The 14,436-nt window shown below is 45.5% G+C and overlaps 1 protein-coding gene across 2 annotated transcripts in view; it reads left to right on the plus strand.

Moving 5' to 3' along the window:
* Positions 1-2,307: 2,307 nt before the first annotated feature.
* LOC124014553 (proline-rich transmembrane protein 4-like) overlaps positions 2,308-14,436 on the plus strand; it is a 47,649-nt gene continuing 35,520 nt past the window's right edge. For both annotated transcript variants that reach the window (XM_046329683.1, XM_046329684.1), the window contains exon 1: positions 2,308-2,461. The gene's annotated coding sequence lies outside the window, so the exon portion shown is untranslated. The remainder of the gene's footprint in view (positions 2,462-14,436) is intronic.

Below are 14,436 nucleotides of genomic sequence, written 5' to 3' on the forward strand. Positions count from 1 at the left end.
CCTGGCCAAGATAAAGCAAAGCAGTGACGACACAAACAACAACACAGAGTTACACATGGAATAAACAAGCGTACAGTCAATAACACAATAGAAAAAAAGAAAGTCTATATACAGTGTGTGCAAGTGGCGAGAGGAGGTAGGCAATAAATAGGCCATAGTAGCGAAGTAATTACAATTTAGCAGATTAACACTGGAGTGATAAATGAGCAGATGATGATGTGCAAGTAGAGATACAGGTGTGGAAAAGAGCAGAAAAGTAAATAAAAACAATATGGGGATGAGGTAGGTAGATTGGGTGGGCTATTTACAGATGGACTATGTACAGCTGCAGCGATCGGTTAGCTGCTTAGATAGCTGATGTTTAAAGTTAGTGAAGGAGATATAAGTCTCCAGCTTCAGCGATATTTGCAATTCGTTCCAGTCACTGGCAGCAGAGAACTGGAAGGAAAGGAGGCCAAAGGAGGTGTTGGCTTTGGGGATGACCAGTGAGATATACCTGCTGGAGCGCGTGCTACGGGTGGGTGTTGTTATCGTGACCAGAGAGCAGAGATAAGGCATAGCTTTACCTATCATAACCTTATAGATGACCTGGAGCCAGTGGGTCTGGCCACGAATATGTAGCGAGGGCCAGCTGACTAGAGCATACAAGTCACAGTTATACCTAGACACGAGAGCTCATACCTCAATAGATAACTACATTAAAGATGTCCGCGCCCTCACAGACATCCAGTGGTGGGTGGGCTGGCGGCCATGTTGTATGTACCATTTGGAATGCTCAATTCATTTGATGTTCATCAGTAGTGCGTTTCACAAGGCACAGGTCTGTGGAACGTTAGCTAACGTTAAAATTCTGGATTGTTCAATCAAACTGTTCAACAGTAGCAACGAGAACTAGCTAATAAAAGCTGAAACAGTTGATGTTGAACATTTACCTGTAATATTTTGTATTGGCACAGCAGATTAGCCTGAACCAGTGAACACAATTAATGTGTCGTACTATTCAACTTCATGGGGTATTATTCAACAATAAAAATCAACATAGCCATTTTTTAGGAGACCTCTAAGCTGCTACCATAACTGGAATGGTATGGACAAAGGTCAAATGGTAAGAATAGAATGGTGGCTCAAGGTCAAATCCGTTATTGAGACCATAATATGTCCAACGGGTCCGAACCAGGAAGGAATTCAGCATGGAGGAGACCTGGCTGTTCAGGAAATGATGTTTCCTTGGGCTGGGAACCTCTGATTGTTTCTATATTTAGTCAATTCCTGAGGATCTACAGATGGGACAGGAACAATCATCTGGGGAATGTTGGACTTCACAATGACATTTCTGATTGGACATCTTAGATCTCAGACTGGCATCAAAGATAAGGCAGCCAGAGTTTGAGAAATGGACCTTTCTGAATCATGTCAAAGGTGAACTTCACAGACCTGGAGGCATGACATAATGTGAGGGTTTAGCGTGGTGTGTGTGTGTGTGTGTGTGTGTGTGTGTGTGTGTGTGTGTGTGTGTGTGTGTGTGTGTGTGTGTGTGTGTGTGTGTGTGTGTGTGTGTGTGTGTGTGTGTGTGTGTGTGTGTGTGTGTGTGTGTGTGTGTGTGTGTGTGTGTGTGTGTGTGTGTGTGTGTGTGTGTGTGTGTGTGTGTGTGTGTGTAACTGGATAGCAGACCAAAAGTCCCTGCAAGGATAGTAAAACATTTCCCATGTCTCCATGAGGACAAAGGCTATTTTAAGCTTAGGGTTTAAGTTTAAGTTAAGTTTACAATTAAGGTTAGGAGTTAGGTTTAGGGTTTGGTTTACAGGTGAAGGTAAGGGTTAGTGAAAATAGGATTTTGAATGTAAATTCATTTTAGGTCCCCACGAGGATAGAAGAACCCAACGTGTGTGTGTGTGTGTACGTGCATGCATGCTTGATTATGTTCAATAGAGTACACTGTCAAAGTGTGTGTGCATGTACATTAGCTTGCTAATACATTTGTGTCTGTTGTGTACTTGTAAGTGTGTGGGATTGAGTGTACTAGACATTCTTGCCCGTCTAACTATCTAGTGGCCAGTGTCCACACTGTAGAGAGACTCTCCTAATGAACAATTTGCTCAGTGAGGTGTGACCACAGGCATTGTCACAGAGCTTCACACTGGACTACTTATGCAGGGGGTTAGGGGCAGAAAGAGAGACGGGAGGGAGAGAAAGAGGGAGGGAGAAGAGAGGGAGGGAGGGAGAAGAGAGGCTGACAGAGAGGAGAGTGAGCAAGAAGAGAGAGAATTAGAGAGAGGGAGCCAACAAGAGTACGCGAGGGAGAGTGAGAATATAAGAGAGAGAGAGAATAAGAGGGAGGGAGGGAGTGAGTGCCTGGAACACAATTTCACACACATTCACACACACAGGGAGACGGATCTCTGCTGCAGCTCCCTGCTGGATTTAGTGGATTCACAACCTCTTCCCTTTCACTTGTGGTTGGGTGAGTGGCTCTCTTTTATTCTGAACACTTTCGATGGCGTGTGTGTGTGTGTGCTTGTGTGTGTAGTTTATGATCCTCAAGTATAGAGAAAAAAGGTAAAGAGCTGTTAGAGAATGACACACACACCGTCACAGAGACGACACACTCTTCCTCTACAGCCTTTATAGGTAGACTCACTCTTACAGAAAAACACCATTTCTACAAGCTCACATTTGAGGGTGTGGATTCAGCTGCTCAATATCTCCACATGACACGACACACATTCTTCTATTACAGCCTTTATAGTAGACACACACACACACCTGTGTAGACAAGCAATCCCAGGCATACATAAACACACACACACGGAGGCAGCAGCTGAGGCTCTTTGACTAGCATCAGGAGGAGCGGAAGGAAGGAATCATTCTGGGCTAATTCTGCAGCACAGCCATGGTCAGCAGTGTGTGTGTGTGTGTGTGCCTGTGTTAATGTATGCCTGGGATTGCTTGTCTACATAGGTGTGTGTGTGTGTGTACATTCTGAGGGATTTATGAAAGTGTGTATGTATACTGTTGTGTGAGTGTGTGTGTGTGTGTGTGTGTGTGTGTGTGTGTGTGTGTGTGTGTGTGTGTGTGTGTGTGTGTGTGTGTGTGTGTGTGTGTGTGTGTGTGTGTGTGTGTGTGTGTGTGTGTGTGTGTGTGTGTGTGTGTGTGTGTGTGTGTGTGTGTGTGTGTGTGCGCGCGTGCGTGCGTGCGTGCATGCGTGTTTGAACTGAAGCAGATGTGACAGGGGTTGCCGTGGCAAGCATTTGTGTGTTTGCGTGTGTGTTTTTGTGCGACTGTAGCTGTGTGCATATGTCCCCTGTGTGGGTTAGTGTGAAGCACATATGTACCATTAGGATCAGCGGGAGCAGCTGGTAAAACCAGCATAGCAGACCACTAAGACCCTCACATCCCAGGATTAGCAAGACGTCTTTTGCTACGGTCGTCACCATGGCAAAGCTAGTCAGTGGAACGCTGGTGTCTGAGTGGGTGACGCTTGTCATAGGGAGGTTCGTCACATTCATTGACTCAAAGGCTAAAACTAACGTTGGTGTGATGTTCTAATAACTAGGTATTCACAGGCAGGTAGGCTATAGTTCACTCTGTCAGTAGTAAGGGCAGTGGGGAAATGGGATACCAGAGATAGGCTGGATGAACATAGGATCTATGATCAAGCAGGTTGAAAGGTTGAATACGTCATGGGGGAACGGTATTCAGATTAGGTGAATACCTGAGATGTAATATAACTCTTTGGGGAGTATAAACAGGTTCTGTTCTTACTTAGACACTAATGTTAATCAAGCAAATTTCAGTCATGATCCGAGATGAACCTAATTACATATGATAGACAACAGATGGCAAGATGTTTAGTTGTTTATTTTAGTGCGACACCTGATCAGATTGAAGTACCACTGGATGTAATAGGAAATGGTGTTGGCTCCTCTAGCTGCCATGACTCTGACTCCTCTGGACCTGGTCAGTGGTGATTCAGACCTGTTGGATCCTAGCCTGGTGGTTGGCTGCTGTTCTGACCAGTAGGTAAACCAGGACACAGGAGTGGTCACAGTCAATAACCACTGGGGACTATTGACCGTGACTGCCCGGCAATGTCAAAATCCATTCTCTGACATACTGCATCTGCAGGCAGGGGTCAACTCCATCTCAACACAATTCAACTGACCCTGTAGAAATAGGAGAGTTTACCATTATTTTAAATTAAGATTTTATCCAACTGGATTTGAAGTTGGAATGAAATTACCTCAATTTGGACTATGAAGCATTCAAGCTTCAATGACATACAACACCAGGTGTTTCCCTAAAAGGACAACCAAACATGGGCTAGCTTGGTTTCAGAAAGACAAGCAGTGATGTGGAAAATTAGATGGTTGTTGATCCTCACTCTGAGTCAACAACATCCGGGCTGCCAGACTTTAGTATGGACCCCCATGTTTTACATCAACAATATCCGACCTGCCAGACTTTAGTATGGACCCCCTTGTTTTACATCAACAACATCCGACCTGCCAGGGTAGCCTAGTGGCTGGACCCCCTTGTTTTAATTCAACAACATCCGACCTGCCAGACTTTAGTATGGACCCCCTTGTTTTACGTCAACAACATCCGGGCTGCCAGACTTTAGTATGGACCCCCTTGTTTTAATTCAACAACATCCGACCTGCCAGACTTTAGTATGGACCCCCTTGTTTTACGTCAACAACATCCGACCTGCCAGACTTTAGTATGGAACCCCTTGTTTTAATTCAACAACATCCGACCTGCCAGACTTTAGTATGGACCCCCTTGTTTTAATTAAAAAACATCCGACTTGCCAGACTTTAGTATGGACCCCCATGTTTTAATTCAACAACATCCGACCTGCCAGACTTTAGTATGGACCTCCGGGCTGCCAGACTTTGGTATGGACCTCCGGGCTGCCAGACTTTGGTATGAACCCCCATGTTTTACATCAACAACATCCGGGCTGCCAGACTTTGGTATGGACCCCCATGTTTTACATCAACAACATCCGACCTGCTAGACTTTAGTATGGACCCCCTTGTTTTACATCAACAACATCCGACCTGCCAGGGTAGCCTAGTGGCTGGACCCCCTTGTTTTAATTCAACAACATCCGACCTGCCAGACTTTGGTATGGACCCCCATGTTTTACATCAACAACATCCGACCTGCCAGACTTTGGTATGGTCCCCCATGTTTTACATCAACAACATCCGACCTGCCAGACTTTAGTATGGACCCCCTTGTTTTACATCAACAATATCTGACCTGCCAGACTTTAGTATGGACCCCCTTGTTTTACATCAACAATATCTGACCTGCCAGACTTTAGTATGGACCCCCTTGTTTTACATCAACAACATCCGACCTGCCAGACTTTGGTATGGACCCCCATGTTTTACATCAACAACATCTGACCTGCCAGACTTTGGTATGGACCCCTTGTTTTACATCAACAATATCTGACCTGCCAGACTTTAGTATGGACCCCCTTGTTTTACATCAACAACATCCGACCTGCCAGACTTTGGTATGGACCCCCATGTTTTACATCAACAACATCGGACCTGCCAGACTTTGGTATGGACCCCCATGTTTTACATCAACAACATCCGACCTGCCAGACTTTGGTATGGACCCCCATGTTTTACATCAACAACATCTGACCTGCCAGGGTAGCCTAGTGGCTGGACCCCCTTGTTTTAATTCAACAACATCCGACCTGCCAGACTTTAGTGTGGACCCCCTTGTTTTAATTCAAAAACATCCGACCTGCCAGACTTTAGTATGGACCTCCGGGCTGCCAGACTTTGGTATGGACCTCCGGGCTGCCAGACTTTGGTATGGACCTCCGGGCTGCCAGACTTTGGTATGAACCCCCATGTTTTACATCAACAACATCCGGGCTGCCAGACATTGGTATGGACCCCCATGTTTTACATCAACAACATCCGACCTGCCAGACTTTAGTATGGACCCCCTTGTTTTACATCAACAACATCCGACCTGCCAGGGTAGCCTAGTGGCTGGACCCCCTTGTTTTAATTCAACAACATCCGACCTGCCAGAGTTTAGTATGGACCCCCATGTTTTACGTCAACAACATCTGACCTGCCAGACTTTAGTATGGACCCCCTTGTTTTACATCAACAACATCCGACCTGCCAGACTTTAGTATGAACCCCCTTGTTTTACATCAACAATATCTGACCTGCAAGACTTTAGTATGGACCCCCTTGTTTTACATCAACAACATCCGACCTGCCAGGGTAGCCTAGTGGCTGGACCCCCTTGTTTTAATTCAACAACATCCGACCTGCCAGAGTTTAGTATGGACCCCCATGTTTTACGTCAACAACATCTGACCTGCCAGACTTTAGTATGGACCCCCATGTTATACGTCAACAACATCTGACCTGCCAGACTTTAGTATGGACCCCCATGTTTTACGTCAACAACATCCGACCTGCCAGACTTTAGTTTGGACCCCCATGTTTTAATTCAACAACAACCGACCTGCCAGACTTTAGTATGGACCCCCATGTTTTACATCAACAACATCCAACCTGCCAGACTTTAGTATGGACCCCCATGTTTTACATCAACAACATCTGGGCTGCCAGACTTTAGTATGGACCCCCATGTTTTACATCAACAACATCCGACCTGCCAGACTTTAGTATGGACCCCCATGTTTTACATCAACAACATCCGACCTGCCAGACCTGCCAGACTTTGCCAGACTTTATGGACCCCCATGTTTTACGTCAACAACATCCGACCTGCCAGACTTTAGTATGGACCCCCATGTTTTACATCAACAACATCCGACCTGCCAGACTTTAGTATGGACCCCCATGTTTTACATCAACAACATCCGACCTGCCAGACTTTAGTATGGACCCCCATCCGACCATCCGACCTGCCAGACTTTAGTATGGACCCCCATGTTTTACGTCAACAACATCCGACCTGCCAGACTTTAGTATGGACCCCCATGTTTTACATCAACAACATCCGACCTGTCAGACTTTAGTATGGACCCCCATGTTTTACGTCAACAACATCCGACCTGCCAGACTTTAGTATGGACCCCCATGTTTTACGTCAACAACATCCGACCTGCTAGACTTTAGTATGGACCCCCATGTTTTACATCAACAACATCCGGGCTGCCAGACTTTAGTATGGACCCCCTTGTTTTACGTCAACAACATCCGACCTGCCAGACTTTAGTATGGACCCCCATGTTTTACGTCAACAACATCCGGGCTGCCAGACTTTAGTATGGACCCCCTTGTTTTATGTCAACAACATCCGGGCTGCCAGACTTTAGTATGGACCCCTATGTTTTACGTCAACAACATCCGACCTGCCAGACTTTAGTATGGACCCCCTTGTTTTACATCAACAACATCCGACCTGCCAGACTTTAGTATGGACCCCTTGTTTTACGTCAACAACATTCGGGCTGCCAGACTTTAGTGTGGACCCCCATGTTTTACATCAACAACATCCGACCTGCCAGACTTTAGTATGGACCCCCATGTTTTACGTCAACAACATCCGACCTGCCAGACTTTAGTATGGACCCCCATGTTTTACATCAACAACATCCGACCTGCCAGACTTTAGTATGGACCCCCATGTTTTACATCAACAACATCCGACCTGCCAGACTTTAGTATGGACCCCCATGTTTTACGTCTACAACATCTGACCTGCCAGACTTTAGTATGGACCCCCTTGTTTTAATTCAACAACATCCGACCTGCCAGACTTTAGTATGGACCCCCTTGTTTTACGTCAACAACATCCGACCTGCCAGACTTTAGTATGGACCCCCTTGTTTTAATTCAACAACATCCGACCTGCCAGACTTTAGTATGGACCCCCTTGTTTTAATTAAAAAACATCCGACTTGCCAGACTTTAGTATGGACCCCCATGTTTTAATTCAACAACATCCGACCTGCCAGACTTTAGTATGGACCTCCGGGCTGCCAGACTTTGGTATGGACCTCCGGGCTGCCAGACTTTGGTATGAACCCCCATGTTTTACATCAACAACATCCGGGCTGCCAGACTTTGGTATGGACCCCCATGTTTTACATCAACAACATCCGACCTGCTAGACTTTAGTATGGACCCCCTTGTTTTACATCAACAACATCCGACCTGCCAGGGTAGCCTAGTGGCTGGACCCCCTTGTTTTAATTCAACAACATCCGACCTGCCAGACTTTGGTATGGACCCCCATGTTTTACATCAACAACATCCGACCTGCCAGACTTTGGTATGGTCCCCCATGTTTTACATCAACAACATCCGACCTGCCAGACTTTAGTATGGACCCCCTTGTTTTACATCAACAATATCTGACCTGCCAGACTTTAGTATGGACCCCCTTGTTTTACATCAACAATATCTGACCTGCCAGACTTTAGTATGGACCCCCTTGTTTTACATCAACAACATCCGACCTGCCAGACTTTGGTATGGACCCCCATGTTTTACATCAACAACATCTGACCTGCCAGACTTTGGTATGGACCCCCTTGTTTTACATCAACAATATCTGACCTGCCAGACTTTAGTATGGACCCCCTTGTTTTACATAAACAACATCCGACCTGCCAGACTTTGGTATGGACCCCCATGTTTTACATCAACAACATCTGACCTGCCAGACTTTGGTATGGACCCCCATGTTTTACATCAACAACATCCGACCTGCCAGACTTTGGTATGGACCCCCATGTTTTACATCAACAACATCTGACCTGCCAGGGTAGCCTAGTGGCTGGACCCCTTGTTTTAATTCAACAACATCCGACCTGCCAGACTTTAGTATGGACCCCCTTGTTTTAATTCAAAAACATCCGACCTGCCAGACTTTAGTATGGACCTCCGGGCTGCCAGACTTTGGTATGGACCTCCGGGCTGCCAGACTTTGGTATGGACCTCCGGGCTGCCAGACTTTGGTATGGACCTCCGGGCTGCCAGACTTTGGTATGGACCCCCATGTTTTACATCAACAACATCCGACCTGCCAGACTTTAGTATGGACCCCCATGTTTTACATCAACAACATCCGACCTGCCAGACTTTAGTATGGACCCCCATGTTTTACATCAACAACATCCGACCTGCCAGACTTTAGTATGGACCCCCATGTTTTACATCAACAACATCTGACCTGCCAGACTTTAGTATGGACCCCATGTTTTACATCAACAACATCCGACCTGCCAGACTTTAGTATGGACCCCCATGTTTTACATCCAACATCTGACCTGCCAGACTTTAGTGGCTGGACCCCCTTTGTTTTAATTCAACAACATCCGACCTGCCAGACTTTAGTATGGACCCCCATGTTTTACGTCAACAACATCTGACCTGCCAGACTTTAGTATGGATCCAACAATCTGATCCAGACTTTAGTATGGACCTGCCAGACTTTAGTATGGACAACATCCCTGCCAGACTTTAGTATGGACCCCCATGTTTTACATCAACAACATCCGACCTGCCAGACTTTAGTATGGACCCCCATGTTTTACATCAACAACATCCGACCTGCCAGACTTTAGTATGGACCCCCATGTTTTACATCAACAACATCCGACCTGCCAGACTTTAGTATGGACCCCCATGTTTTACATCAACAACATCCGACCTGCCAGACTTTAGTATGGGACCCCCATGACTTTTTACATGTTTTCAACAACATCCGACCTGCCAGACTTTAGTATGGACCCCCATGTTTTACGTCAACAACATCCGACCTGCCAGACTTTAGTATGGACCCCCATGTTTTACGTCAACAACATCCGACCTGCCAGACTTTAGTATGGACCCCCATGTTTTACGTCAACAACATCCGACCTGCCAGACTTTAGTATGGACCCCATGTTTTACGTCAACAACATCCGACCTGCCAGACTTTAGTATGGACCCCCATGTTTTACATCAACAACATCCGACCTGCCAGACTTTAGTATGGACCCCCATGTTTTACGTCAACAACATCCGACCTGCCAGACTTTAGTATGGACCCCCATGTTTTACGTCAACAACATCCGACCTGCCAGACTTTAGTATGGACCCCCATGTTTTACATCAACAACATCCGGCTGCCAGACTTTAGTATGGACCCCCTATGTTTTACGTCAACAACATCCGACCTGCCAGACTTTAGTATGGACCCCATGTTTTACATCAACAACATCCGACCTGCCAGACTTTAGTATGGACCCCCTTGTTTTACATCAACAACATTCGGGCTGCCAGACTTTAGTGTGGACCCCCATGTTTTACGTCAACAACATCCGGGCTGCCAGACTTTAGTATGGACCCCCTTGTTTTACGTCAACAACATCCGACCTGCCAGACTTTAGTATGGACCCCCATGTTTTACATCAACAACATCCGACCTGCCAGACTTTAGTATGGACCCCCATGTTTTACATCAACAACATCCGACCTGCCAGACTTTAGTATGGACCCCCATGTTTTACGTCTACAACATCTGACCTGCCAGACTTTAGTATGGACCCCCATGTTTTACGTCAACAATATCTGACCTGCCAGACTTTAGTATGGACCCCCATGTTTAACGTCAACAACATCCGGGCTGCCAGACTTTAGTATGGACCCCATGTTTTACGTCTAGATCGTTATCTGAGTAACATTGTAAAACATGGTCCTGAAGAAACCATTTCATACTTGGATACACTCATTGATTTAACTGATCAGGTCAAACGTGAAAGGTTTTGTTTAGAAATAGTCTAGCTTTTAGAATAATATATTTGATCATTAGGAAATACTTCAACAATAAATCAAGTGTACTAGTATGCACATATTAGACAGATACTGTCCTGTGAAATACTGAGGAAAAATCTTAATATTCAGTCAAATGTAGGATTAAATGATGGATAATAATGTCTCATTATTTCTCAACAATCGCCAGGAATGAAACCAGTAGTATTACCCATAGTGAAGCTTCCCCAGACACAGATCAAGCCTAGTCTGGGATCAAAAAGGATTCGCAATGGAGATTCTCCATGGAATGCACTTTTTAGTCCAAGACCAGTCTTAATCTGTGTCTGGGAAACTGGCCCATAAAGTATACTTTCAGATTATAATGTTTCTACCTTCAAATGAAGTGTCGCCCACCTACATGACTGAATACATCTGTACTCGCTAAAGATGACGTGGCCAGTTTGATTCAGTCTGTTTTATTGACATTCCTGTCCAGACCCAAGGCCAGTGAAGTGAGCTAGATATGATGAAGAGACTGGGGTTTCAGGGCTTTGTTAATATAGCCCTCCTCACTCTCCAACTCTCGCTGAATTATTTCTGAAGGCACTGTACAAACACACACACTTTAGCAAATCTGAGACGTGCACGAAAATCAGTCCATTTGCCAAGGAGTGTGAAACATCAATTCCTGTGCCTTCATGAGACTATGGTCAACCTGTTAAACATAAGTGGTATCGCCCAGACTCAAGTCATCTCCATTTGCGAATCCTCTCAAATCCAGCAGAAATCCATTTAAATCTCTCAGGGAGGACAAGAGTCCACACCTCTAATTCACTGCACACCCTTCAGCCTTCTTCCCTCCCTCTTTCTCTCTCTCTCTCCAGCTCTCTCTCCCTTCATCCTCAGCGCTCTCTTGCTAGCTCTACCTTTCCATAGCCTTTGCTCTCCCTCTCTCTCTCCCTCTCTCATAAACCTAACCAACATTCTTAATCTAAAATCACTTCATTAGTGTAAAATGTTAAAAGGCTGTTGAAGGACCGGTCTCCAATCAGATATCCATCTCTATCCTCTCAGTACCACAGCGGTCACACAGCAGACCTTTAAAGCTGTTGTCCTGCAGATTAATGTAAATGACAGAAAGGATAATGACAGAATAATGCTGATAATCCTCATGGGGAAATAGTGTGTTTGAGGATGTGATGTGATTGGCATGGTAATGGGTGGTGGTTAAGAGAGTGGGTAAGGGTACACGCACACGTATGGAAGTGCACACCACATACACACACACACACACACACGCGCACACACACACACAAAAGGAGAGATTTAGCAATAAACTGAGTGAAGCATTAGAGAGAATAGAAAGGGGTTAGTGGACTGTCATGAAGTCAGAATGCAACATGTCTGTCTGTCTCTCTATATATATAGATATATCTCGTCTCCTTCCACTATCTATATTTCACCCTCTCTCTCGCTCTCCATCTATATCCCTCTGTCGTGACGTGACTTCCAACCCTCTCTCTCCATCTATATCCCCCTGTCGTGACGTGACTTCCAACCCTCTCTCTCCATCTATATCCCTCTGTCGTGACGTGACTTCCAACCCTCTCTCTCCATCTATATCCCCCTGTCGTGACGTGACTTCCAACCCCTTCTCTCCATCTATATCACCCTGTCGTGACGTGACTTCCAACCCTCTCTCTCCATCTATATCCCCCTGTCGTGACGTGACTTCCAACCCTCGCTCTCCTTCTCTCTCTCTCTCCATCTATATCCCCCTGTCGTGACGTGACTTCCAACCCTCTCTCTCCTTCTCTCTCTCTCCATCTATATCCCCCTGTCGTGACGTGAATTCCAAACCTCTCTCTCCATCTATATCACCCTGTCGTGACGTGACTTCCAACCCCTTCTCTCCATCTATATCCCTCTGTCGTGACGTGACTTCCAACCCTCTCTCTCCTCCTCTCTCTCTCCATCTATATCCCTCTGTCGTGACGTGACTTCCAACCCTCTCTCTCCTTCTCTCTCTATCCATCTATATCCCACTGTCGTGACGTGACTTCCAACCCTCTCTCTCCATCTATATCCCCCTGTCGTGTCGTGACGTGACTTCCAACCCCTTCTCTCCATCTATATCCCTCTGTCGTGACGTGACTTCCAACCCTCTCTCTCCTTCTCTCTCTCTCCATCTATATCACCCTGTTGTGACGTGACTTCCAACCCTCTCTCTCCATCTATATCCCCTGTCATGACGTGACTTCCAACCCTCTCTCTCCATCTATATCCCACTGTCGTGACGTGACTTCCAACCCCTTCTCTCCATCTATATCCCTCTGTCGTGACGTGACTTCCAACCCTCTCTCTCCATCTATATCACCCTGTCGTGACGTGACTTCCAACCATCTCTCTCCTTCTCGCTCTCTCCATCTATATCACCCTGTCGTGACGTGACTTCCAACCCTCTCTCCTTCTCTCTCTCTCCATCTATATCCCCCTGTCGTGACGTGACTTCCAACCCTCTCTCTCCTTCATCTATATCCCCGTCGTGGCGTGACTTCCAACCCTCTCTCTCCATCTATATCCCCCTGTCGTGACGTGACTTCCAACCCTCTCTCTCCTCCTCTCTCTCTCTCTCTCTGCTCCATTGAGCACAGTGCAGTGGGACAGGACCTGTCTTTGTCAGGTGCAGTGGAACAAAACACCAGTGAAGAAAGAGAAGGCTTGTAAATGTTCCCACAGACACGTTTATCTTATTACTCTCTCTCATTCTCTCTTTCTACTTGTTCTGCTGCATGTTTATCTTATTACTCTCTCTCATTCTCTCTTTCCACTTGTTCTGCTGCATGTTTATCTTATTACTCTCTCTCATTCTCTCTTTCCACTTGTTCTGCTGCATGTTTATCTTATTACTCTCTCTCATTCTCTCTTTCCACTTGTTCTGCTGCATGTTTATCTTATTACTCTCTCTCATTCTCTCTTTCCACTTGTTCTGCTGCATGTTTATCTTATTACTCTCTCTCATTCTCTCTTTCCACTTGTTCTGCTGCATGTTTATCTTATTACTCTCTCTCATTCTCTCTTTCCACTTGTTCTGCTGCATGTTTATCTTATTACTCTCTCTCATTCTCTCTTTCCACTTGTTCTGCTGCATGTTTATCTTATTACTCTCTCTCATTCTCTCTTTCCACTTGTTCTGCTGCATGTTTATCTTATTACTTGTTCTCTGCTCATTCTCTCTTTCCACTTGTTCTGCTGCATGTTTATCTTATTACTCTCTCTCATTCTCTCTTTCCACTTGTTCTGCTGCATGTTTATCTTATTACTCTCTCTCATTCTCTCTTTCCACTTGTTCTGCTGCATGTTTATCTTATTACTCTCTCTCATTCTCTCTTTCCACTTGTTCTGCTGCATGTTTATCTTATTACTCTCTCTCATTCTCCCTTTCCACTTGTTCTGCTGCATGTCAGGAAAGACAGAGGGCTCCCTAACAGACGTACATATTTCATTTTTACAACTGACGACAAGCGCACTAAAACTGAGTTGATTGCTCACAGAGGACTAAACGGAGGCAAACTCAAATTCAAATCTTGATTTGCTGTGTTTTAAGCGTTATGCAGTTGACAGTTGTGAGACATACACAATTTCACATGGAAGGATGGTAGACATGTAGATA

This window comes from Oncorhynchus gorbuscha, linkage group LG25, assembly GCF_021184085.1.
Source record: "Oncorhynchus gorbuscha isolate QuinsamMale2020 ecotype Even-year linkage group LG25, OgorEven_v1.0, whole genome shotgun sequence".
NCBI lineage: Eukaryota > Metazoa > Chordata > Actinopteri > Salmoniformes > Salmonidae > Oncorhynchus > Oncorhynchus gorbuscha.